This window comes from Hyperolius riggenbachi, chromosome 2, assembly GCF_040937935.1.
Source record: "Hyperolius riggenbachi isolate aHypRig1 chromosome 2, aHypRig1.pri, whole genome shotgun sequence".
NCBI lineage: Eukaryota > Metazoa > Chordata > Amphibia > Anura > Hyperoliidae > Hyperolius > Hyperolius riggenbachi.
Genome location: NC_090647.1, coordinates 374,319,910 through 374,347,468, shown reverse-complemented (window position 1 = coordinate 374,347,468; position 27,559 = coordinate 374,319,910).

Genomic DNA, 27,559 nt, shown 5'->3' with positions numbered 1-27,559 from the left:
GCGAGGAGTGGTGAAATTGTGACAGAGGGTAATAGGAGATGTCCCCTAACTGGCCTAACACACTGGTATGTTTACTTTTGTGCGATTTTAACAATACAGATTCTCTTTAAGGGGGGTAAAGCCCACGGTCCTCAAGTGGTTAATAACCTACCTAACTCATCTACCAAATTGTCACCTTTTTGGATAGTGACAGGTCAGAATCCCAAATTTACTTTATTCCCATGCTCTACCTCTCCTTTTCCAGCTTTGGAGGAGTGGAGCATCCACATTCAGCAGATTTGGCCTCAGGTTCAGCAAAATTTGCAGAATGCCGTTTCTTGACAAAAATTCTATGCCGATGCCTGACGTTCACCTGAGTTTGAATTTTCCCCAGGAGATATGGTGTGGGTATCTACCCGCAATATTCCTCTATGCCAACCATCTGTGAAGTTGGGTCCTAGGTTTATTGGTCCCTATCGCATTCAGGAGAAAATTAATGATGTGGTGTATAGGGTGACACTACCCCAGTCTATTAGGGGAGTTAATTCTTTCCATGTATCTCTTTTGAAACCAGCTGCCAACACTATTTCACCTTTGGCTCCTCCTCCTCCTGTTGAGGTGGATGGTAAACCTGAATATGAAATTGAGAGAATTCTAAACTCTAGAAAAGTGTGTGGTTCCTTGCAGTACTTGGTAGACTGAAAGGGTTATGTTCCTGAGGAAAGATGCTGGGTTCCAGCCCATCAAATCCATGCTGATCAATTAATCCATGATTTTCATCTGAAATTCCCCTGATAAACCAGGAAGTGAGTGTTCGGAGACCACTCCTCAGGGTAATGTAACATCCTTACCTTCCAGCGGCAGGTCCCGAGACGTCTCTGGCGTGGTCCGGGCGAGCGGCGGGAGTTCTGCGCTGGCATCCTCCGGCGGTGTCCTTGGCTTCCCTGCAGCAGTGACTTTGCACGTGCGTGAGTCCAGACAAGCCTTATAGGCTAAAAAGGCGGGTTTAGATGATGTCAGCAGGTGATGTCACTAGGTGCCATCACCATGTGGGAAGTGTGCTCAATTTTGGGAGTGGTTTCTGGAAGTTATCTATGTGTATTTAAGGCCAGAGCACTCAGTCCCTCACTGGCCTTGATACTAATCAGTACACTGGTTCTTGGCCTAGCTAGCTATCATTTGAGCTACATTTATATATTGTGTAGATGCACAATATATATGTACTCTAGTTAGTCAGTCTTGTATTTTGTAGTTATATTATACAAATACAGTATATTGAAGTGATATCTTATTGGATATTTATCTGTATACCGACTTTTTACCTGCCTCTTGACCTCGCTCTTATCTTGTCCTTCTGTACCACTGCCATCTGATACATGTGTTCGACTCGGCCTGTCCCTGACTTCGTTATTGCCTGATCCTTACAATACGACTGACATCTGACTTATGTGTATGACCCTGCCTGTTTATTGACTACGATATTGCCTAAGCTACTCTGTACCTCAAAACCTCTGACTCTGTGTACGACTACGGCCTGATCCTAACTACGCTTTACGTACTACTGTTTGTGTATACACTTGTACGTTACCTCATCACGTATCAGTGTGATAATATTTTTATAGACAGGGTCATTAAATGTTATTAAAGATAAAGACTAGCCAGGATTTTTTGACCAAGTGGCACTTTTGTTGTGAATGTGGTGGTAGTTGGTAAACTAGATATTCATTTAAATCTTGTGTCATATCCCCTACAATATCTCTTACAATATAAAACTGCTCATTAGTCCACAAAGACACTGAATGGGTGATGGCAATGAGGAAAGACTGCTGTCATCATTGCCATCAATTACCATTACCATTACAGTTCTGTTAATAGGTTACAAAATACACTACTAAGGAATCTCAGGACTGATCTAGTGATGACTATTAAAACAACCTTTTTGATTACTTTATTTAAGCACGTGAACACACTTTTATTTTTGGGCACGTTAGTGATTCAAATGGACAGAGTGCACCAAATCTGTGCTTATAAATTTGCAGCGGCTTAAGGCTCAATGTAAGGATTGGAAATAAGCCAACACTCCTTACATTGAGAGTTTATGCTTTTTATTGTTATTTTTAGTAATAGAAAGTACATGTAAATACCCTAGATGATAGACTTTGTTTTAACAAGCTGAGCTCGGATTAGCATACTGACAACAGGCATGTGTTCATTTTTTCCCCATTTTTTCCTGTTTTTTTTTAGTTTATAGTTTGTTAGAGTTTGTATAGTTTCTCTTTTATAGTTTGTAGGAACTGTAATGCAGTCTAATAAAACAAATGACAAAACAACTGTAGGCATTGACTGTAAATACTTAATGAATATACTGAAATTCTGGATTACATCATGAGCTTATTTACACGTCTGAAAAAATGTCTAATAATGACCAACTATATCCACTTTGCATCCAGATCTTGTTTCCTTCCTATGGACCAGAGCAGTGTTGACATTTTAGCTGTGTTCCTACTTAATCAGCAATAACTTTATCCCTACTTATGACACCTAAATGATTCATATATATTTTTTTCAAGAGAAACAAGGCTTTCATTTGGCAGTACTTTTTTCCAAGAAAGATTTTGTTTTCTGTGCACTTTAATAGGAAAAACAGTAAAAAATAGAAAAAATACAGTTCTCAGTTTTTACCAATCCTAGTTTAAGAGTAAAAAGTGCTACTGTAGAGAAAAAAGTGGCTTTTTGCTACAGGGTATACTTTTCACTTCGAACTGAGAAAACATGAAACATATTTTAAATAGTAAAAAAATAGGCAGAAAAGGTTAATGGGGAAGGCTAACTAATCATTTTACTATGTAGAGGGTGAGGGCTTAAAAATTGGTGTGGTCTTGAAGTTGGCATAGTTAAAAAGTACATTTTAATGTAATAGTTGTCACTGCATCCCTATTATTTCATTTTCCCCATTACATTTCCCCATTTATACCATGGTCCCTCTCCCTTAACCACTTCGCATCCAGACCTTGTTTCCCCCTTATGGACCAGAGCCGTTTTGATGTTTTAGCCATGACCCTAGTTAATCAGCAATAACTTTATCCCTACTCATGACATTTAAAAGATCTATATACCGTTTTTTTCAAGACAAACTAGGCTTTCATTGGGGGGTATGTTGTACTAAGAAAATAGTTGTTTTCTATTCATTTTAATGGGAAAAAAAGAGGAAAAAATAAAAAATGCATGATTTCTCAGTTTTTATTGGTTCCAGCTTAAAAATAAAAAGTGTTACTGTCATAAAAACCATGCCACTAGTATTATGTCCCCCAGAATAGATAGCCAGATGTGTCCCCAGTATCAGCCCCCCCCCCCAGGATAGTCAGATATGTCCCCAATATAAGCCGCCCCAGTATAGTCAGATGTGTCCCCTGCGTTTGCCACCCCCAGCATAGATCGTCAGATGCGTCCCTAAGAATAGTGCCCCTAATTATGCCCCTGGGATCAGCATTCCCCCATTTTAGCCAGATATGCCCCCAGGATTAGCACCGGCCCCCCATCATAGCCAAATGTGCCCCCCATAATAGATTATCCCCCCCCCCCCCCAGGGTAACCAGATGTGCCTTACTATTAGACACTCCTCCCCAGTTAGCTAGATGTCCCCCAGTGATCTTAACATCCCCCCCTTTTAAATACCCCCTCCACCAGGAACGATAGCCAGATGCCCACCCCCCCATCAGGCAGCCCCCTCCGTGCATAAATATAAAAAAAAAATCCTCCAGCAAGCAGCCTCACTCATCTTACCTTATTCCTGCGACTATCCTGAAGCCCGAGCCTCCGATCCCCACTCTGCAGTCATCCCCGCTATGTCGAATATCCGGTCCCGGCTTGATGACGTCATCAAGCCGGGACCCGGATATTCGGCATAGCGGGGCTGACTCAGCGGGGATCGCAGGCTCGGGCTTCAAGATAGTCGCAGGAACGAGGTAAGGTGAGTGAGGCTTCTTGCTGGAGGATTTTTTTAACTATTTATGCATGGAGGGGGACAGATGAAGGATCGCTGCAGTTGACTACTGCAGCGATCATTCATGTGAGGGGAGTGGACTAATTGGCTAGAAGGGAACATGTTCCCTTTTGCCAATTAGTAATGTAGCTGACAGTGCCGGGGGGTGCTCTTTGAAGCGCACCCGATCGTGCACAGCAGGACTGCAAACAAGTCAGTGTATCTACGTCATTGTGGCTTTGAGGGTGCCACAGCTGATGTAGATATACTGTAGCAGTGGAGGGAGTGGTTAAACGGATTTCCCTTGTAGCCTAGTGGTGACCCTGGCACTTCCGGCCAAGGTTCTCGAGCACCAGAAATTCCAAAGTGCGCCCTCCTCCCCCCCAAATTGTCCTCATCCCAGTAGGTAGTAGATGTGCCCGCAGTATTAGGTAGCCTCTGCCCAGTATAAGTAGCCAGATGTGACCCCAGTGTTAACCCACCTATAGGTAGCCAGGTGTGTACCCAATATTAGGTTCCCCCAAGTATAAGCTTACCAGATGTGCCCCAATATTAGCCACCCCATAAATAGCTATATGTGCCCCCAGTATAAGGCCCCCACTTTAGATAGCCAGATGTGCCCACAGAATTAACCCCCTATAGGTAGCTAGATGTGCCCCAGTATTAGGCCTCATCCAGTATAGACAGCCATATGTGTCCTCAGTATTAGGTCCCTCCATATACATAGCCAGATGTGCCCCTGGTACTACCCACCCCCATTATAGATAGCCAGATGTGCCACCATTTGGTACCCCTATATAACCTGATGTGTCCCCCAGTATTAGGTCTCCCCATGCCAACTGTGCCTCCCCAGTGTGCCCCCTCATATTAGACAGCCCCCTGCCCTCGCATTAGGCAGCCCCCTGTTATTAAGAATGGCCTGAATGGTTTGCCAGCGGACAGTCTCCAGCGAAAATCAGCTGTTCGCATTGGCGGCAGGCAGCGAGCACATGACTTGTTCGACCCGCTCCCTATACATCTTCAATGAGCTAAACTTTGACTCCTTACATCACAGTCAGCAGGCACCTGGCAGCCAATCAGCCTGCACTGCCTCACAGAGTCCCCCCCACCCCCTATAATAACACAGTTGCGCCGGCCATGTTTTATTCTGTCTCTGGCTGCTTTAGTGAGAGGAAGGGAGAGAGTGCATTGCTGAGATAGGGAAAGTTAGCTAGGCCTGTGTTTTTGTTGTTCCTCTGTGACTGACTTGTTGTGAAAGCTCCCCAAATAGCCCTTTTGAGAGCTGCCAGTGCCTTATACATCATTCTGCTGTTTTTTCAGGGGGGGGGGGGGGGAGGGGGTGACACTCCACAGCCCACTGGCACCCACCCAGAGCTGTGCCCAATACTGCTGCTTACTGCTATTATTGCCCCATTAAGTTGCAGGCATAGCAGCACTCCAGTGCATTAGTTTTCACTGTATTCTGATAGTACTATTGCATTTATCTGTGTGTGACACTACACAGCCCACTGATACCAACAGCTGTGCACAGTACTACTGCTGTTGGCTTATTAAGTTGCAGGCATAGTAGCACCTCAAGTGCATTAGCTAACACTGTATTCTGATAGTATAATTGTTTTTCACTGTGTGACACTACACAGCCCACTGATACCCACAGCTGTGCACAGTATTACTATTGCTGTTGGCCCATTCAGTTGCAGGCATAGTAGCACTTCAGCGCATTACTTTAGACTGTATTCTGATACCACTATTGCGCTTCTCTGTGTGTGGCACTACACAGCCCAATGATACCAATAGCTGTGCACAGTACTACTGCTGTTGGCCCATTAAGTTGCAGGCATAGTAGCAATTCAGTGCATTACTTTAGACTGTATTCTGATAGCACTATTGCATTTCGCTGTGTGTGACACTACACTGCTCACTGACACCCACAGCTGTGCACAGTACTACTGCTGTTGGCCCATTCAGTTGCAGGCACAATAGCACCTCCAGTGCATCAGTTTAGACTGTATTCTGATAGCACTATTGCAATTCTCTGTGTATATGACACTACACAGCCCACTGATACCAACAGCTGTACACAGTACGACAGTGTCACACCATCTTGGGCCTGACTTGCCCGCAAGCCAAGAGTCACACCGCACAAGCACTCCTGGCTGCTCTGAACGAACAGGTGGATCAGTGGCTGACCTTGCACCAACTGGAGATTGGCAAAGTTGTGTGTGTCAACTGAATTTTTTAGGTCGCTGCTATAGCAGCGGCTGCTACAGAACCAATTTTTTCTGGTGTGTGACTGTACATACCTCATTTTTCTGGCCTCTGGTGCTACACAGTGGCTGTAACAACCAAAAAAAGGCATGTACATGATGTCAATTCCCCATTGTGATTGTTACCTTGTTGTTGTGAAGGGGCTTGCGTATCACAATGAAGCAATGACCTATATGAGTGTGTTGGGGGCACACCTAAGATGATAAGGTGGTTGCTTCATTATGGACAGACCAAATTTGATCGGCTGGATACGTTTTGGCAAAACCTTTTTTATGGTCACCTCAGGAGATGCTAGGCCAAAACTGAGCCCACACTACAGAACCAGTGTTTTTTCTGGTCACTTTACTGTCATTGAACTACCTCAGCCCGACCATAGGGGCTGGAAAACCACCATCACCTTTACTCTCGCCAATGTGCGCACAAGCACGGTGACCACTACACAAAGATTGCCGCCGAGAGGACTAACATTTAAGTCCTGAGAGTGTCAACTATTACCAACTCTTTGTGGTTGTTTGTGGTGCATTAAACAGCGAGTTTGGTCTGTCAGTGTGAAGCGGGCATAACCCTTACACTACCACTCTGGACATTTAGAAGCAGCCCTTGATTCCTCCAATGTAGGAATGTACTGTGATTTCTGCCCTGTAGGGATTAAAACCCGACTCTGTGTCAACTCCGTAATTTTTGGTGGGACTTTTGGCATGGATGCCCCGTACTGCCCTTTACACCATGTGCCGGCTTGATGACATCATCAAGCTAGGACCCAGTGTACATGGAAGTACAGGGCTGACTGTGGAGCTGTGAGCAGAGGATCCTGCAGCACGATCGCCACTAGATCCAGGGAGGTGAGTCTTGATTTTCTTTACAGGCATTTACTTAGTAATGGGGGCATGGAGGAGGAAGGAATGATCAATGCTAATGGCTAAAGCATTGATGATACCTTCATGTAGGATCCACTAATTGGCTAAGGGAACTCCAGTTCCCTTAGACCCATTAGTGCAGAGCGGGAGCAAGCATGATCATCCACAGCACTGCTTTTGCTAAAAATCTTATATCTATGTCCTCGTGGCTTGGATTAAGTTACAGATGACACTGATTAAGGACAAATTGTGATATTCAAACATGTTTTATATGCACTTTTTCAGCAGCAATGGATGTTTGCTTTGTGAAATAAAAAAACACCAAGAAAACAAGCATATAAATGTCTATAGTCATAAGTGACATCTAAAAAAATAAGAACATTGGCAGAGCACCCCATGATGCATTTTTTGATACTTTTTGCTATATTTTATGTTGAGTTTAGAGAAAATAGAATGTGCTCTTATATGGGGATATTTATATGAAGGCAGTTTAAAGTGTTAGGAAATCGTATGGTCCACCTGCCAGGGTAACAGGTTTAGTATCAATAATGAACAGAGCCTGGGCAATTGTTCACGTACAGATACTTTATACCTCACTATGCATTGTTGAAAGACATTCAGGTCATGTACAACATAAAGGCTGTGTGCAGAAATTGACACTGTGGGAAGTAAAGTGTCAGAGCCGCAAAAAAATAATAGGCATACTGTTGTAAGATGACATTTAGACCTTTTTTATATATAATACAAGTGTTATATGAGCAGTTCATATGTCCAAGCTTTGGACAGTAAATAACAATTTATTTTCTTCTCTCTTCTATCTCACTCATGTCATTCCGTTGTGACATAATGTACACTGGTTATTCGGTTATCTTGATGATGAAGAGAGGTGCACAGTTATATCGTCAGGAAAGTTCATAGAATTTATGTTTCAATAAGTTTTATTGCAACATTCAGTGAATGCAGTAACATTGGTTCTTGTTGTCAGAATAATAGAATGGATGTTTATCTATGAGAAGGCTATGTTTTAAAACAATATAAAAAGTTCTAAAATTATCTTAAATTAGGCATATTTACACACATATTATGGTTAGCCCTCTTGCCTTGTAGTGCTAGAGCCCTCTTGCCTTGTAGTTCTAGTGCCCCGGGCTCAACCCGCATTCAGGAGTCAGGACACTATCTGCATGGGGTTTGTTCGAATTTAAGTATTATATGCTTGAATTCCTAGGCCTCAGTTACTTTAACTGAGTTTAGTTAAAAGACTTCATGTGCAGAATCTCCCTTTAAGGAGGATTTCTAGGATCACTGCAGTGTGTTTCTGCTTATACAAGGCCAGAGGGTTTTATCTGGTCTGGTGTGCAGACATAGGGACTTTCGCGGACTTTTGCGCGCGCAATTTGCCGTGATTCGCGCGATCGCGGACTTTTGCGCGCGCAATTTGCCACAATCGCGCGAATCGCGGCAAATTGCGCGCGAAAAAGTTTGCACCGCTTTGTGAATCAGGCCCATAGAGGCAGTCTTTTTGGTAAACAGAGTATTTTCATATTTCCTAAAGGTAAACAACTGTTCTTCTCAGATGTGTAACCGACCAATCGATTACTATCACAAAGAGTGAGTTCCCTTACAACTCTTAAAGCGGAAGGACAGTGACGGACCAGGAGGATAAATTGGTGAAAAATAACAATTATTTTTATTTGTCAAACAAAGAAATAATGTCCGCTGACATGCAGACCTTCTGACATAAAGAGGACACAAACCCCCAATTGAAACCCTGATTGTCAAGACCACCCTTACAATAGAGATCACTGAATTAATGAAGTAAAATATTCAACCGATACAGAGTTAAACACTTCTTGGGCCTGATTCACAAAGCGGTGCAAACACTTTGCACGCCTGTGAAAAGCCCTTTATCACGCCTAAACTTAGTTTAGGCGTGATCTGAAGGAATTTGCGCGAACTCCCGCGCGCAAAGTTTTGCGCGCATAGCGCACCAGTGCACCGTGCTTCGCGCGAAGTGCCCATTAAGCCCTATGGGACTTTGCACGCGCGCGTACGAAAACTTTGCGCGCGGGAGCTTCGCGCGAGTTAGAGCACAAAGCGGTGATAACTTTGCTAGTGCAAAGGTTATCACGCCTAAAGTCTTGTAGGCGTGATAACTGAGTTATCACCGCTTTGTGAATCAGGCCCTTTGTTTCTTGCTTGAAGATCTCGCACCTGAAAAGAAAAAGGTTACTTCCTGAAATAACGATAGAGACTACTACACTTGGACCTTGCTTAAAATTCTTGCACCTGTAAGAAAAACATAGCACATCACACAACAAATACACAATTCACAATCCTTCCCCAGACCTTTTTCTTCTTCTCACTCTCTATAAGTCTATAGCGATACAGTTTTCTCCTTCCTATCTATGCATACATATATGTGACCAAAAACACCTGAGATAAACCAAACAGAAAATGGACTAATGCTCCTGTAAGGTAGATAAGTTGTGCCTGAATCTAAGTAGTCCTTACTGTATGGCAATGACCCTAACAGACTTCAGTTCCTTGCAAAAGTCTTATCTAACCATACAGTGGCTATGAGTTCATATTCACACTTAAGCCTGTATATGACCATGAAGCAGGGGTACCCCTTTAAAAGAACTGATTAGAGATCTTTTCCGAAATGGGTGATAGCTTGTACTAACTTTCCTTTACTTTATATGTAACACACTCCAAGATGCCGGTTCAGTAACTCTGAAGTGAATTTCTTCCCTTATTGTTTCTTTTAATGGTTAAACTCAACAAATATCTGACATTCTTTTTTTTTTCCCACTTTTTCTTTTAGTTATCAAAGTTTTTCTTTTCCTGTATGTCACATATGTAAGTATCAATTCTCTCCTTTTATTACTTCTCACTGCATGTCGGTTTAGGCTCTAAATGCAATTACTTCACTTGCAGAACACACAGAACACAGCAAAAGATTTCCTCACAGGTAAGTTCCTATTTTTCTCTCCATGAATTGATAAATTTCTTTACAAATGTGTTATTCTCTTTTCTCCTCACAGAAAATTAACACTTCAAAAATATTGGCAGATAAGTGTCTTTTTCAATCATATTAGGCAGGCTTTTAAGCAGAGTCACACTGGGGATTATTCTTGAAGCATAGACACAACCAATGAGCAGATCAATTGCATTCAAACACAGGTTTATTGGCTTTACTGTGGAGAACAGTTTAAGCAGAACAAGGGAGTACACACACAACTTCTCTCACTGACCAGCTCTGTTGTGCCAGGTAGAAAAAAAAACACACAGTCTTTGGTTCACAAACAAAAAAACAATATACAGTACACTGGTGCTGCTATGACAACATTTCTTTTTTTTTTCCCCTCACACACACACTGTACATATATCAGCTAATATTAGCACAATCACCTAAACTGTAGAGGATTTAGAAGAAGCAGTTTCAGCTGACTTGGTTTGATAGTCTGATTTTTTTTCTGTGTTCTTACTATTAGGGAATATTTCTGAGTAATGCTGAAATGTCTTTTTAAATAAACTCCTGTCACTTTCTTTCTGCGTTTCCATGTGGTGTGATTTCACTTATCTGGTTACTTTTTTTCCTGAAGCTGTCTCTCTGGCCTTGCTGAGCTGTCTCTCACTCATTTGTGTATGAGGTGTCTCACTTTTTGGCTTCGGGTGCTCACAGTCCCCTCTATGTGTGTCATGTGGGAACTACACCGCTCTGCTGCTGGGTGCCATGTCTCTCACTGTGAGCTCAGTTTCTCCTCCTCTGGTGTCTGCCTCCTCTCGACACACTGCCCATGTCATTCTGAGGTAAAATCAGAGAGGGCTTGCCTCTTCAGCTGGAGGGGCATTCCCAACCTCTGTAACTGGCACCCACCCCCTGTCTGAGAGCAGAACAGCCATCTTGAGTGCTGGCTGCATGCTCTGTATAAAAAACAGCCTGTGCCAGCACTACGTCTCATAGCTGATGCTGGCCAGGAATAGAAATAAATCTTTTTTAAAATAAAATTTGTAGCAGGGCTACAAGATTAGGATACAGGTCACTGGAACGTGGAATTTTCCAGGGCATGCACAGTAAAGACTGTGCTTGTCATGATATCACGGGTTCTTATCAGCCAATAGCAGGCGATGAGTTATTGATCTGTCCCTGCTCAGATGATTAAAGACAAGGCAACGCCGTGCCCAGCCAACAATTCCCTTGTATTGTATTGTTATTTAATTACTACTGCCTTGGTGATTACCAGTGATAATGGAACCTTCTATGTTTCTCACTGTTCCCTCTTCACTATATTACGCCAGTATAACATCTTTGTCTGGTTTGGTCACACATTGATAGTTTTGGTACTCAACCATGGATACTGATTCTTACTTTATGTCTACTGCAGTGATATACTGCATCACACTTTCTTCTACAATCTATGGTTGGGAGGCTGGACACTCTCTTTGTCTTGTCTCATATCTGGAGGGTTTCTCTCTGGGCCTATCCCTGACCTCTTCATGTAATTTGTTCTACCCCATTTTGCATGTGGCTAATGTCCTTTTTTTTTTTTTTTCTTCTGATTAGGAAAATACCAAATACTTATTTTCTCTATCTCCCGATTGAACAACATGTGAGGGCTCAATATTTACGAATGAACCAACCACAAAAGAAAAAGGGACCACAGACCATTATTATATCAAGCTCCAATAATGAAGCATGATGGATCCCCCAAAATAATGCTTTTTATGTGACAATTAGTTAGGCTGATTTTATGTGTCCTTATTCTCTCTACAACGAGTAGTCCTGGTCCAGATTTTTATTAGTATTTGTCCTATATGATGTCATAGTTATATTCATGTCTTATATTAACTTTGTTCTTCTTCTGATTTCCTTCTGGTATTTGCATTTCTCTTTTTTATCTATTTGCATCTGCAACTATTTCTCTGTCCACTAGATGGCGGCATCTTTCTCCTTTAATAATAATAATAATAATAATGGCAGTATTTGTATAGCGCCTTTCTCCTGTCGGACTCAAAGCGCTTGCGAGGCAGCCACTAGAGCGCACTCAGTAGGCAGTAGCAGTGTTAGGAAGTCTTGCCCAATGAACTCCTTACTGAATTACTGGCTTATTGAACAGGCAGAGCCAAGATTCGAACCCTTTACTTGTTCTTACACATCTTTCCTACTTTGGCCGCTAGATGGCGACCATATAACTTTGCCGACACTCACGCGTACTATTTTACATCACACGCTTGGCTGACCCTGGCGTGCTGACATCAGACGGCACACAGGGTCAAGCCTATGACGCGGCCGCGTCTCTGGACATTGCATATAAACGCGCCAATGCATATTGATCATTGTCCCACAGCAGCCTCGGCGGAACTAGTCGGACGGGCGCAGGAGCGCCTTTGCAGCCGTCCCCAGCCTTCCTTATATCTTTTACTGGGTAAGCTCTGCTACCTCACTCCTGTACTTGGCTCTACCTCATGTTTCACATAGTTCACTTTTTTGCACATCCATAGTTAGTGGTCTTTTACCTGTTGATTGCTCTGCACCTTATCTTGTTGTTTGTATCAAACCATTATCATCCTCAATGAGGTCTTTCTGTCCATGCTGATTCACTGACTGTTTAGCACATTTTTTTAGATGCTCTGCACAGGAGATTTCATTATCTGAACTGCATAATACTGTGACAGCATATATTCCCTATGGATTATAGCAATACAGTGTCAATTACACAATTACTTATTTTCAATACCATTATTTTGACACTGATGCTACCCATCAGGTTATATATGCTATATCAAATATAACTTTATTGATATCATTATCATTATTACTTTTAAACATTTAGTCACAGGTTGTGCAGTTAAAATACTTTACAGCAGAGTTTACTAATTTTGTTATCACACAATACAAGGGAATTGTTGGCTGGGCACGGCGTTGCCTTGTTTTTAATTGTTTTTATATTTTATATCATTGGCTCAATAAAACTAGAATTTGCATTTACTTTGGATTTTTGCACCAGTTATTTGTTCATATAAACATTCCCACTGTTTAGGTGGTGCCCTTCTCTTTTTAATTGTTTAGTTCCATAGCTAGGTCGAGGACCTTGCCCCCCTATATAGAACACACGTGTGTTTATATTAGCAATACTTTATTGCATGAATATGTCTGCTCATCCTTTTTGTGTCTAAAAAAACCTGCTCAGATGATGTCACATTTAACTCTTTAGAACTCAGTATAAGAGCCAACGTGGGCTCCCGAGGGGGCTACTTCTGACTGAGGACTTTATTCACTCCTTTTCCTACTTTCATTCTACATGATCTGTATGCTATATATATATATTCCTAGCATAGATGTAACTAAGAGAGGCCTGATCTATCTATTAGGGATAGATCAAGTGATGCAAGGAACGCAAGAGTCTACAGACGGTTTGCTTTGCCAAGGTTAGATATTGCGACTGAACATATCTGTATGTTTGTTTTACAAATAAACTCTTGAAGTTTGGCAACGTCTATGAAGTCCTATCTCCTATGCTGTATGCTGTGATGAGTCAAGTTATCACACTTCCTGTGGTGCCGAACGAAGGTGTAGTGTTGTTTCCAAAAGCAACCAAACATAGATTCTTACAATTGGTGCCTTGAAACCCAGTGCTGTCTTGCAGAAAAAGACAAGAAAGGTCCGGGGCCAGAGACATCAGTCTATCAAGGACTTTCACAGCAAAAAAAGCGGAGAGGACGCTGGAAGTTTATCGAGAAGAGATAAGTGAGTGCGGGGCTGCAATGAGCCCGGAGCACGGAATGAAGTGAGATGGGCGTGGCCATGCAGGGATTTGGTGTGACCATGGTTGGGGCCAAGTGCACATGAACTTAGCAGCGGTGTAACCTAAAAATAAAGGGCCTGCCCAGCAAAATGATGGACTGAGCACCTATCCTTTAATTCTGGAATGAAGTTGCACTGCAGCTGTAACAACAAGACAAAAGGCATGTACATGTGCCAATTCCCCTTTGTGATCATTACCTTGCCGCGGTGAAGGGGCTTGCGTATCACAATGAAGCAATGACCGACGGCGATATGAGTGTCTTGGGGGGGCACACCCCAAGATAATAAGGTCGTTTCTTCATTGTGGACAGACCAAATTTGATCAGCTGGACAGTCACTGTTGTTCTGTCATTGAGCTACCTCAGCCTGGTGACCATATGGGTTTGAAAACCGCTATCACCTGCACTCTCGCCATGGTGCGCACCAGTCCAGCACGGCCGTCACAACACAAACAGCTGTTTGCGGTGCGTTAAACAGTGAGTGTGGTGTGTCAGTGTGAAGCAGTACTCTAATTACACTCCCTGATTGATGTATACACATGCAAGATGTTCTAAAGCACTTTAGGCCTGCAATTTAGCATTTAATGTGAGTTCAGCCCTTAAAGAGAATCTGTATTGTTAAAATCGCACAAAAGTAAACATACCAGTGTGTTAAGGGACATCTCCTATTACCCTCTGACACAATTTCGCCACTCCTCGCCGCATTAAAAGTGGTTAAAAACAGTTTTAAAAAGTTTGTTTATAAACAAACAAAATGGCCACCAAAACAGGAAGTAGGTTGATGTACAGTATGCCCACACATAGAAAATACATCCCTACACAAGCAGGCTGTATACAGCCTTCCTTTTGAATCTCAAGAGATCATTTGTGTGTTTCTTTCCCCCTGTTCTCATGCACTGAAGTTTCAGGCTGCTTGTTTCTTCCTGCAAACAGCTTTGCCCTTGTCTGTAATTCTTCAGTATGTGAAAGCCCAGCCAGCTCAGAGGAAGATTTATCCAGCTTGTAAAAGAGAAGAGAGAAGCTGCCCTAATCTAAATAATACACAGGCAGTGTGCATAGAGGGGCCTGGAAGGGGGAGTTCATAGGAGAACCACAACACTGAAGAACTTGGCAGCCTTCCAGACACAGGCTGACAAGTCTGACAGGGGAAAGATACATTGATTTATTACAGAGACAGTGATAGTATAAAGTGCTGCAGTAAGCCAGAACACATTAGAATAGCTTTTTGAACTTGTAGGATGATAAAAAACAGGATGCAATTTTTGTTACGGAGTCTCTTTAAAATGCTGCATTGCGGCAAATCCAGATTTTTTTCCCTGGGACTTTTGGCATCTATCCCACTCCTGCACGCAAAAACTCAGATGTTAGACCCCTTGAAACATCTTTTCTATCACTTTTGTGGCCAGCATAAGTGTTTCTAGTTGTCAAAGTTCGCCTCCCCATTGAAATCTATTGCGGTTCGCGAAAGTTTGCACGAACCGAACTTTTGCGGAAGTTCGCGAACTGAAAATTGGAGGTTCAGGCCATCTCTACTGCCCATACACTGCATGTTAAAATCTCTCGGGAGCCGTCCGAGTCTGCTGCCTTGCCGCTGTTCCACCAGTGTATAAATGTGCATGTATGTGTGCATTTATACATTACCGTCCATCTTCTGAATCTGCCACTCATCATTTAGCCCTACACATGCCGCCGTTGCATCGCATGCCACTGTGTGTGATGTCACACTCATGCCACGCCGGCAGCATGTATGGGGCTGATGGATTCAGAAGATGGACGGCACCTCGACACAGGACAGGTAATGTATAAATGCACACATACATGCACATTTATACTGTACACTGCGAGATCAGCACTGGGGGTTTTGTCATGTTTGTTGCTTGTCTCAATATAGCTCGCCATTACCGCCACGCACCTGATCGAGAAAGTCGGGCATCTTGCAGCATGTCCGACTGATACATTCAACCAATCTTTGATCAGGCATGCATTTAGCGGGACTGGCTTTCATCCAATTTGATTATAATAATGAAATCGGATGGTCGATTGGCTGCCAAATTGCTGATGTATGGCCACCTTCAGACCATCTTAACAGAAAAAGATAAGCTGCAGATAGAAATAATTAAATAAGGATATACAAAGCTAAAAGGAAGCTAGGACCAGCAGTGAAAGGGTTACTAAAACAATGCAGGCTGGAGGGAGCAGATAGATCAAAGGGCAGGTCAGTGAAAGGCTAATGGAAGGAAGGGGGGTGGAGCTGCTTACAACAGAGTATGTTTGGCTGACCTATGTGCAGACTGTCCCTCCTTCCTGGGCTAGTTTTGCTAAAAGGTGCAGATGACAGGGAGTAATGAGAGTGGGCTGCTCTCTCAGCGGCTCGCTGCCTGCCAATCATCACTGTCACTGGACACTGGGGCTACAGGTCAGCATGGGAGGTCAGGTGGCTTGTACTCTGCATAGACACAGAATCAGCACACAGGCACAGTCTGACACAGGCTGTGTCCTGTGTGTACAGAGAGCAGAGCTGGGCGGCTGGGACTGGAGATATGTCACTTGCCTTAGTTCTCACGTGTGTCTCCCCAGCGCCCATCAGCTCTGCTTTTGCTCTGCTCCCAAGTCTCTGGGCAGAGATACAGATGCTTGAAGCTTGGCTGCGGTCACATGGGGACAGGCAGCCAGTGAGAGAGGAGAGTGTGCCTCACTCCTCTCTCACTGGCTGCCTGGCCCCATGTGATACCCGACCAGGCTACGATCATCTGTATCTCCACCCCCACACACAGTACTCTCTGCAGCCATGGAAACAGCTGCAGCGTGACTCATTGTTCGGGGCACTGCTGGTGGGCTCTCTGGTCCCCCATATCCCAGGCACCTTTGCTGAGATCAGGGGCACTAGCCACGGACCTAAGCCCCTAGCGACGCCTATGCCCAAACATATAGTGGTAGCATTGCTAAGCAATGCCAAACAGTGTCCTCTATGGTGGCCAGGGAAACAATGCACAGAGACTGCCTTTGGGCGTTCATCTGCCCCCACCACCATCCATCAGTCTTTTTCTACACACGATTAGAGGATGCTCTTTGCTGTTGCTTAGAAATGGCAGACAGCCATTTGAAAGCTCCTGAGCGCATGCATGTGCTGGTTGCGGGGTTCAGCAGTACAGAGGTAGCCAAAGAGGTTTTCTCTTGTTCCTCATACACTCCTGTTGCCGCGTGAGTGTGGCTTTCACACAGCAGTGAGGTGGGAGCACACATTTCAAAATGTCAATAATAAATCTGTTACAAATACCACCAGCCCCTGCCACAGATAGCATCTTCTACTCCTCAACACCGACTCCCGCTCTATGGGAATTGGTTTGAAAAGGAAGAAAAAGGTAAAAGAAGAATAAAAAATGGTGTTGTAACAAAGTATAAGCTTTAATAGTTGTCATTTAAAGCGGTTTAAAACCCTGACATAATATTCTATAAAAACATGTTTTCCTACTTTTTATATGCCATACGGCTATAATATTTGCATTTGTGCATAAGTATTATTATTCATTTAGAAGTTATAGGTTCCCAAAAGTACAGTTTTTTGCTTTGTGAGCATTTTATTAATAACTGGTTTTATTCATTCATTCATTCAGACAGACATGCTCTGACTCTCTGTCTGTATTGAGCAGCTTCTCCACAGTCAGAGAATATGTCACATTCCTCACTTGATACATTTAAGTAAACACAAGATAACATTATCTAAAGTTCGGATGTGTCTGCATTTCACTGTGCTGAACTTTTTAGCTCTGTGTGTATCCCTTCCAATGCTGGTCTAGTAAAAAAAAAATGCTGGTTGTATATAATATGCTGTAAGTAATGTTTTAGAGCAAAGATGAAATGCAGGGTTATATTCCGCTTTAAAGTGACCTCTGAATTGAAAAAGCATCAATAGTGCTGTTACTAGTATGTTCAGAATTTAAGAGAAAAACGTGTAAATTATAAAAGCACCAAGAGACAATGTAGTTTCTCCACAAAAATTGTTAAATATTGCAAAATGTATATGAGCTGGAATTTATGAGAAGTGACGTACACATATTTTATCAACAGATGTAAATACGTTAAGGAAGATGTAATGTAAAGAAAAATACAGTGTCACAAAATGAAAATTAAACTACAAACACAAATATAAAAGTATTGTGGATAATCAAAATATGCATTATTAAAGTCCTAATTAATAAACTAAGTGTGAAATGTCATGTACATTTTTACTTAATGAAGAAACTAAGTCTAAAATGTCAAGAGTCTCATCAACTAATTGGATGAATTTTCTTTAAAAAAAAAACAACAAAAAAAAACAAATAGATGCATCATTTAAAGATACTGATTCATTTCTTATTATATTTTAAATTTAGTTTTGGCTGAATAGCTCCCTTGCCAATTAGCTGTTTGATTAAATAGGTTAAAATTCTTTGGTTGGCGAATGCGAACCCAAAGTTTTTTGTGAATTGCATTGAAGTCAGTGGCACCAATTTAAGCAATCATTAGCACTGATCACACACACACGCACGCACGCACGCACGCACGCACGCACGCACGCACACACACACACACACACATATCACCAAATTAGCTAGGTATGAGAAGGAGAAGTGATAACTCAAAAATACCTTGTAGATTAGTTATGATAGGCAAATTGTGTTGTTTTTTTTTTTTTTTGGATAAATGACAGATAATGTATCTACCTATTGCTAGTGAAAATGTGCATATGTCAACAGTGAGAGAAAATGTACATACTGTATATCAACAGAAAGATCAGTAAATTCCCTGCTGGGGTTTCTTGGTGATCAGTACGCAGTGCATAGTGACCACCTGGAAACCTTAGGGAAAATTGAAAACACTTTTTCCAGGGATTGCTGTACTGCCCCAATAATGATATTTAAGGATACCTGGTATCCTATTGTTTGCCGTAATAAAATTAATTTTAAAAAATGATGTAGGGTCCCCCCTACAAAGCCTTTTTAAAGGGAACCTAAACTGAGAAGAATATGGATTTTTCCTTTTAAAATAATACCAGTTGCCTGACTCTTCTGCTGATCGTGTGTCTCTAATACTTTTAGCCACAGCCCCTGAACAAGCATGCAGATCAGGTGGTCTGACTGAAGTCAGACTGGATTAGCTGCATGCTTGTTTCAGGTGTGTGATTCAGCCACTACAGCAGCCAAAGAGATCAGCAAGACTGCCAAGCAACTGGTATTTGGAGGATATGCACAAAGAGATGATTGAAATAGGTAAAAGGGATAGAGGCACTCTGATTGGGGGGGGGGGAGGGAAAGATAGAGGGAGGGGGGTGGACATCCCATTTATTTCAGAATTTTCCATTCAGCACAAACAAGTAGAAAATATATTTAGAAAGCACTGGGGTGTGTTGCAACAAGACAGAATATTGAGGAGCGTCTATCTGAACGCCCTAGATTTATATACAGAACGGCTCCAAATTTAAAGCAGATATTAGCACCGAGTCTAGTGGAGGGTCCAAAGCAAAATAAACTGCCATTTTGGAATCAAAATGGATACTTTCCATGCAGAGGATGTCAGGCCTGTGAGGAAGCCAATGGCATCAAAAAATGGTGGTTGTATCTTTCAGCAATGGGCATAGATTTAAAATTTTGCAAAATATAACTTGTAATAGTGTGGGGGTAGTATACATGTTGTGGTGTAGCTGTGGGAAACAGTACATCGGCAGGACTACTCTACTAGGACATTGAAAGCAAGGGTACAAGAGCATATTAGAAATATTAAAAGAAGTTGGAGGGGCTGTCACAAAGTAAGACAGATATCGATGAAAGAAACAAAGTGGATTTATGGAATGGGTTGTATGAAACCGGGAGGTCACAACATAGAACTGGACCTAAACTGTTTCATTGCTGATAACTGATAATGGGATTATGTGGATTTAATTGGGTAGTTGGAGGGGCTGTCACAAAGTAAGATAGATATCGATGAAAGAAACAAAGTGGATTTATGGAATGGGTTGTATGAAACCGGGAGGTCACAGCATAGAACTGGACCTAAACTGTTTCATTGCTGATAACTGATAAGGGGATTATGTGGATTTAATTGGGTAGTAGCATATGTCTGGTGTCTAAACAGAAGGGGTAAATATATAGGGAAGGGTGATTCATTCATATACTGTATGTAAATATGAGGAAGAGGTCTATATGTGGAATTGGAATGCAATATATGCTGTATTGGTGTGATAATGATTAACAGATTATGGGGATAAAGTGTTGAAATGGGAGTATGATATTAAGGTTAATGTGAGATCGCTATATGAATTGTAAATGTAATGTCAGAATATGAAATATCTATTTTAATTGGGTTATGAGGATGATATAAATATAATAGTACTTGGTTTTCTATCTAGTTTTAGTGTATACTGCAATGTGAATGAGTTTTTCCCCGTAAAAGAGTCCTATGCGGTCAGGAACACGGGCTGTAAACAAACATACGGCAATTAGACCAATAGCGGCGGAGTAAGGGAGTGACGTAGCCCTGAATGGGAGTGGCCGTCGCGGGCAGAAGGAAAACGTAGACGTATAGTGGAAGCTCAGCGGTGATTGGGGTATAAGCGAGCAGCGGCCAATCAGAGCCCAGTCTGGGACACCAATAGGGACACCAATAGGGAAAGACGGGTGATATCAAATATCCTGGTAATGCGTCCAATCCCCATGCTCCTGATGAGTCATGAGGGAGTGACGAAACTAGTCAGGCGGGGATTGGACGTGCCCGGAAGTAAGCGTTGCAGCATAGCCTGACTTGGCAACGGGGGAGAGCCCGGAAAAACTCTGTGCCTATTTAAACATCTGGCAACATGTGAGTGTGCATAGCCGGCCTTTGACCTGAGCGACCAGAGCGGTCATAGGTAAGCCATCCTTCTAACCCCTTTCACCCGATGCTGAGCTGTAAGGCCTATCTCCTTCCGGATATCATTCATTCCTCTTATGCAGCGCAGATCTTAGGTGGTACTCGCCCGTACCAAATTCACTGATACAGTCTAGATTACACTGCTTTTCCTCCCACAAGCACATTTTTCCTACCTCCTCCGGCCCCTCACACAATTCAATACCTTCATTCTCTTCAGGTAATTAATCACAGACACACACTTATATATGTGTGTGTATAAGGGTATATGTATTCACTTTCATATGTATACATTTTCTATTATATATTGCTTATCAATTAGTGTGCCTTGTATATCTAATGTATACATATGGTATGCCATATGCAACTAATGTACTAATAACACTTTGTCTGCCCTCTATATAATCCGTTATCACACTGCCCCTGCATGGTCTTATTGGCTTCAGCTTATTATAATATATTAGTTACTAACCGACTAAGGAATAACCTTATCCACAATTTACTCCCTAACTTTTTTGTCATCCCTAATTTTTAATCTTTTTCTATTTTTACTATTAATGGTATATCCTGCATGTGACCCGTTTTATGGTATTTTGAATTTTTCTGACTGTACAGTTTTAGGTCTATGTGGTCTTAACGTAATTTTTCACAAAATTGACAATTTAGAGGCCACATATTATCCCAGTTGATTCCTCTGTGTCAGAAGGTTGTTGCCATATATTTTAACCCCCTCATGTTGTATATATGTCTCTATATGTATTGTAATACGTTCAAGTTTTTATATGTTTATGGTCCTTTTTTATCTATTGATATTTTGATGTAAGCTGTTTCTGAGTGCCATCTGGAATTTTTTCTTTTAAAGCACGGGTATTTGACCTGAGTAAGCGACTTTTGGTCGTGAAACACGTTGTCTTAAGTGCACAATAAATTTACTGCCTATTTATCGGCTTGAGAGTCTTTTCATTACAGGCAAGATGCTTTATTCTTACCTTTGAGATTGTTCAAAATTAAGCCATAACAGTACAATACTAAAGGGCGCCTCCGTGCATTGCTATTACCTGAGTGTTATACACTACTTGTTAGGGGAGTTGTCTCTATCTTTGTATAGGGCACTCTTTTTTCTTAAGGAGCAGCGACCTGAAAGGCCGAGTGGAGACGGTACTTCTCCATATGTGTTGAAAGTGGTTGCCGTCAAAATCAACCCACTTTTGTGAGTATAATAATCTTTATTATCTTGTCCGTATACCGAGACGTTATATATAGTGGGCTCCCGGTGCCCCTGTGTTTATTATCTTTTATCCAGTCCGCTTACATACATTGCTCAGGAATCGAAGCCCCTTAAGAGAAAGTGTCATTAGGGCCTTGCTGTAACATAGATTGTAGTGTAACTATTTCAACTAATGTACCCTTCTTAAACTTGAAGATTGTATACAGACTGCAGAGTGGTGCAGTGGAAGTGTGCTGGGCCCATAACCCAAAGGTTGATAGATCGAAACCAACCTCTGCTATGCATGATTTCATTTTTGCACCTCGCTTTATCGCATGGGCAAAACGGTTTCCATAGCCCTCTAAGAGAAAATGTAAACAGGGCCCTGCCGTAACATAGATATTACGGTAGCTAAGACTACTCCTGGGCCTTTCTTGTAGATGAAGAGATGAGTGAACTGTGACACCACAATAAAAAATAAAAAAAAACAGCAAACAGAGAAGCATCCCCATATTGGAGCAATGGATTTGGTAAAGGCTTAAGCCAATGTGTTGTAAGACACAAGTAAGCTTTAGGTTAGCAGGAATGGTTGCATGGCCACCTAGCTTTTCATCCTTCCCAGGCCAGCTTGTTGGTGGTATAGTGGTGAGCATAGCTGCCTTCCAAGCAGTTGACCTGGGTTCGATTCCTGGCCAATGTATGTAAGTGTGCTTTTGACATCCTACAAATCCCTAGAAGACAAGATCCTCAGGAGGAGGAGGAGGGGAGGAATTACACTTCCTGATAGATGTATACACATGCAAGATGTTGTAAAGCAGTTTAGGCCTGCAATTCAACATTCAATGTGATTTCTGATCTTAAAACTGTGGTTTTATGCAATATAGGTTTTTTTATTGAGACTTTATTGAGACTTTTGATGTGTATCCCACTCAACAATTTCTCCGTCCAGGTATTAGTCCACTTGAAACATCTTTTCCATCATTTTTCTAGCCAAGTTCGCCTCTCCATTGAAGTCTATTGCGGTTCGCGAAAGTTTTTGCGAACCGAACTTTCGTGGTAGGTTCGCGAACCTAAAATCAGAGGTTCGGCCCATCTCTAGTCCTAAAGGTGAGATAATTCCCTGGCAGGCTTGCCAGGGACAACTGCTACCTTCTGAGTGTGCTCTCCTCTCCCCCCCCCCCTTGTCTATACAGATACTTGCACCACTACCCAGTGGCTTCCAGAGAGTGGCACCACCACTACTTTGATCTTCAACCTACACACTGTATAACACCACTACAGGATGCTCCCCTGTATGTACAGGTGTCTTCTATATATACACTGCCCTGTGTATAAGGGACACTACTTACTGCAAACTCTCCAGTGCTGTAGTATTGCAGCTTGTGAGTGTGTTCCCATTGGTGACTTAAATTCTGACTGTGTTTGTTCCTGGATGTTGACCTTGGCCTGCCTGACTACCCAATCTGTTGCTGACTTCTGCTTTGTACAACTACCCGATATGATACCGATCTGTTGCTGACCTCTGCCTGTTTCAAGACCTGCTTTACACCAAAACTGGTGTCCATTCCTGGACCCACTTGTTCTCTGAGTCATTGCAGTACCAGACTCAGCCTGTGGGAGTGCCACACTACCACATTGGTCACACATTTTATAGTCATGCCACCAGTGCTGTGAGCGCTCCTGCCCCTTGCTCACTGGACATCCCTGTCTCCATTTTAGGGGAGTCCCATTTGGTAAGCCACAATTCTTGCTGCCCTCAGCTCATTGGTCTTCGGTGCCCCAGGTACCTAAACATAACAAAATACTACAGCCAAGAAATGGAGACCGCTGGGGCAGCAAGTGTGCTGAGCACCCTGTGCAAGCAGGTCACAATGCAAAAAGGTGCCAGGTGGTATACATGCAGCTGCAAGGACTAGGTAACACCTTGCACTAACATGAATTCTGCCACTGGGCCTGCACTTATCCCTGCTCTGGCTCCTGCTCCTGCTGTGGTTCCATCGGTTGCCCAGCTCCAACCAATCCCACTTTTGTTCCAGACCCTTATGCAGCACCAGTACCTGATCAGTTCCTAGGAGAGAGTTTTGGGCAATCAAGTACTCATGCCAACTGTATTTTCTCTTTGACCCAGAACATTTTGCTCACAAAGAAACTTAAGTGGTATTTGTTATCTCTCTAATGCAGGGGGAACTCCATTCTTGGCCCACCAATTCAGAAGCACCAATGCTTGGCATTGCCATCAACAGAAGCTTTTTGCACAACAATAGTTATCTTTTATGATGACCCTCTCTGTAACCTCCATTGGGGTTGCCAGCCTGTGGAAGAATACACCTTGGAGTTCCACTGATGGATGGATTGGCGTACCCAGATCATTGGATGATCTCATTTTCACATCGATCCAACTTGACCGATGCTATTGAGAGCAGCGACTGAAGAAAATGACAACCAGTACCACACGCCCGATCTAGGTTCTTCCTCTCCATCACCTGGCTTTGGCATCCACCTCCTCTATTTATCAGCCTATGCTTATACAGTTTGGAAGTATTTGTCCTGCTCTGTTTATGGAAGAAAAGAGAAGAAGATGACAGGGAAATCTTTGCTTCAATTGTGGAGCCACTGGTCATTTCATCCGATCCTGTTCTGTCCAGCCTGCGGGTAAGGAATCTACCCCCAGGACTCACCTCTGTTGTCTCTCCATTCAACACTAATCATTTCACTATTCCCATTTAGTTTCAGCTTCCAGGAAAAAACCCTTGAGAGAATGTCATAGCCTTGGAATCAAGGTCCACTGATAGTAAAACCAGTTGCATGCCATATCCTCAGAATAAATGCCCTGCAAGGGAAAACAGCTGCATGCCATAAATGTGGAATACATGTATGGAAAATGTTTACATGCTGCATTATCTGAACAAAATCCCCAGAAAATAAGAATTTCTCACCCACGCTGGACACAAAATACTGTGACATTTAAAAGAAAAGAAAATACTGCTTTTCTCTGCCAAGGATAAAGATCCCCATCCTGATTTTTTTTCAAGAAATAAATACATTCTAGTAGGTGAAGGTGGGTGCTAGTTTATATTTTAATTGTTTGTTTTTAGTATTTTCATATCATTGGCATCATCTGTTGGCAACAAAAGTGCCTCCTTTAAATGTAGAGTCCTTTACTATACTTATCCCTAACCTTCTAAACCTAGCTGATACATATAACATAACCTCCCTAACCTAATTCTCTGTAAGGAACAGAGTGATAGCTTATTTTGCTCATTGGTGGCAGTGTGTGCCTGGACTGTGGTGGACATCAGGGGTGTTGGGATAGTACTTTTTAAAATCCGAATTTATCCGGATCCGGATACCTAGAAATCCGAATCCGATTTGGATATCCGAATATGACCTTTTAGATATTCGTGTGAACGCGGATATCCGACCTATTCGGATATCCGGATAGAAAAACCGGAAGTGCCCTTTAAAATGCTTCCAAAACGTTTTGGAAGGTGAAAAACACCTCCTTCCTCCTCCTCCTCTCTGTTCATGGATTTTGTCTTCCAGGGATTTGTAGGATGTCAAAGGCAAGCTCACATACATTGGCCAGGAATCAAACCCAGGTCAACTGCTTGGAAGGCAGCTATGCTCACCACTATACTGCCACACAGTGAATGCTTTGTTGTAGGAAAAAGTGGTGTTAAACTTCTTGAAGCAGACTTACTTCCTCCCTCCAAAAGACACACATACATCCCCATAAAATAATTTAGCAGCAACTGAGTGCACAGTCTCTGTGGCGCAATTGGTTAGCGCATTTGGCTGTCAACCAAAAGGTTGGTGGTTCACACCCACCCAGATAGCCATGTAGAATATCTCTCTCTCTCTCTCTCTCTCTCTCTCTCTAGGTCTCAATGCCATTAAACTGAATTTTCATCTTAAAACCATCAACAGATACCAGCGGAATTTCACTGGCAATTTCGGTATTCCGCCGGATTGAAAAAGCAATTCCATTCTGACGGAACGGAATGACTAATTTCCGCCCAGAATCACGAAAAATACAATTCTGCGGAAAGCGGTGACCATCCCTACTATAGAGAGAGAGAGAGATGAATCTACATGGCTATCTGGGGTTCTCTTTGGACAACTGTTTAACACAAAAGGCAAGGCCGTCTCTGGGTGGGCTTGAACCACCAACCTTTCGGTTAACAGCCAAATGCGCTAACCAATTGCACCACATCGACTGTGCACACAGTTGCTGCTAAATGGCTATCTGGGGTTCTCTTCGGACAACTGTTTAACACAAAAGGCAAGGCTGTCCCTGGGTGGGTTTGAACCACCAACCTTTCAGTTAACAGCCGAATGCGCTAACCAATTGTGCCACAGAGACTGTGCACTCAGTTGCTGCTAAATTATTTTATGGGGATGTATGTGTGTCTTTTGGAGGGAGGAAGTAAGTCTGCTCCAAGAAGTTTAACACCACTTTTTCCTACAATGAAGCATTCACTGTGTGGCAGTTATTTACTAGAACACACACTGACTCCCCAACTTTAATCTTACTGCACCCAGAATTCTGCGTAGCAGTCAAACTAGCTTGCAACTCCAAAACTGCAGAAAAACAGGTGAGAATAGCAGCAATACCTAGACGAGCCTCTAGGGGCACTGCAGGAGATATTGTACAAGGCAATATTGACTCATCCAGAGTACAGGGTGGAGAGTCATAACTTTCTTCAAAGCAAGAAAGGGACTCCCAAATGTCAGTGTGATTGGACATCATATTGTTATTCATGGTACAGGGCAGGCTCAGAGAAACCTTCTCTGGACCCAGCAAATATGCTTCAGAGTCAGATTTGCAAAACCAAAGTGCTGTCTCACTCTTAGACTCGACTAACAATGTTGAATCCGAGGAGACAGAACGCAAAATTTGCGAATCCAAGATCGCTTTAGGTTGTGAAACTGACGCTTCCATGGCGCAAATCTCCGCAATCTGCGGAGCAGACTGCAAGGCGTTTAGGACAGAAACACTGGAGCAACTGTCATCAGGCGACAGGCCCTCACAGGTGTGAACAGGGTGAGACAAAGACGCATTAGCAGTAGAAATAGCGACAACATCAGGAAAAACTTTATTAGACATATTAATTTTCCTTTTGATGCTGCATAATTTAGGAATTTTCCCCATAGCAGAATCACAGATGGAAGATCTTAAAGATCTGTCTCTAAAGGACAAGGGGTCCCACACATCCTTGAGAAAACTGGCACATTCATGCTGATCACAATCTGCAGGAACATCCGAGAAACAGGCATTAGATTGCATAGATTCAAACTGCACACAGTCAGGAGAGAATCTTTCAGGATCCGCACAGGAATCAACCACAGTGGTACACCCATTCATTTCAGAACGCACAATGTCAAGACTCACATGCTTTACCCCAGAAAGGCAGGAACAATCATCCGACAACGATGTCTCTTTATTGGAATCAATAGATTGGTGTGTGTGCAACTCATCCAAAATCGTCTGCCACACATACAACACCGGATCCACAAAACACCTGTCACACTCATCAGAATCTATCAAAGTGTACACGGAATTGAGACAATCATTCA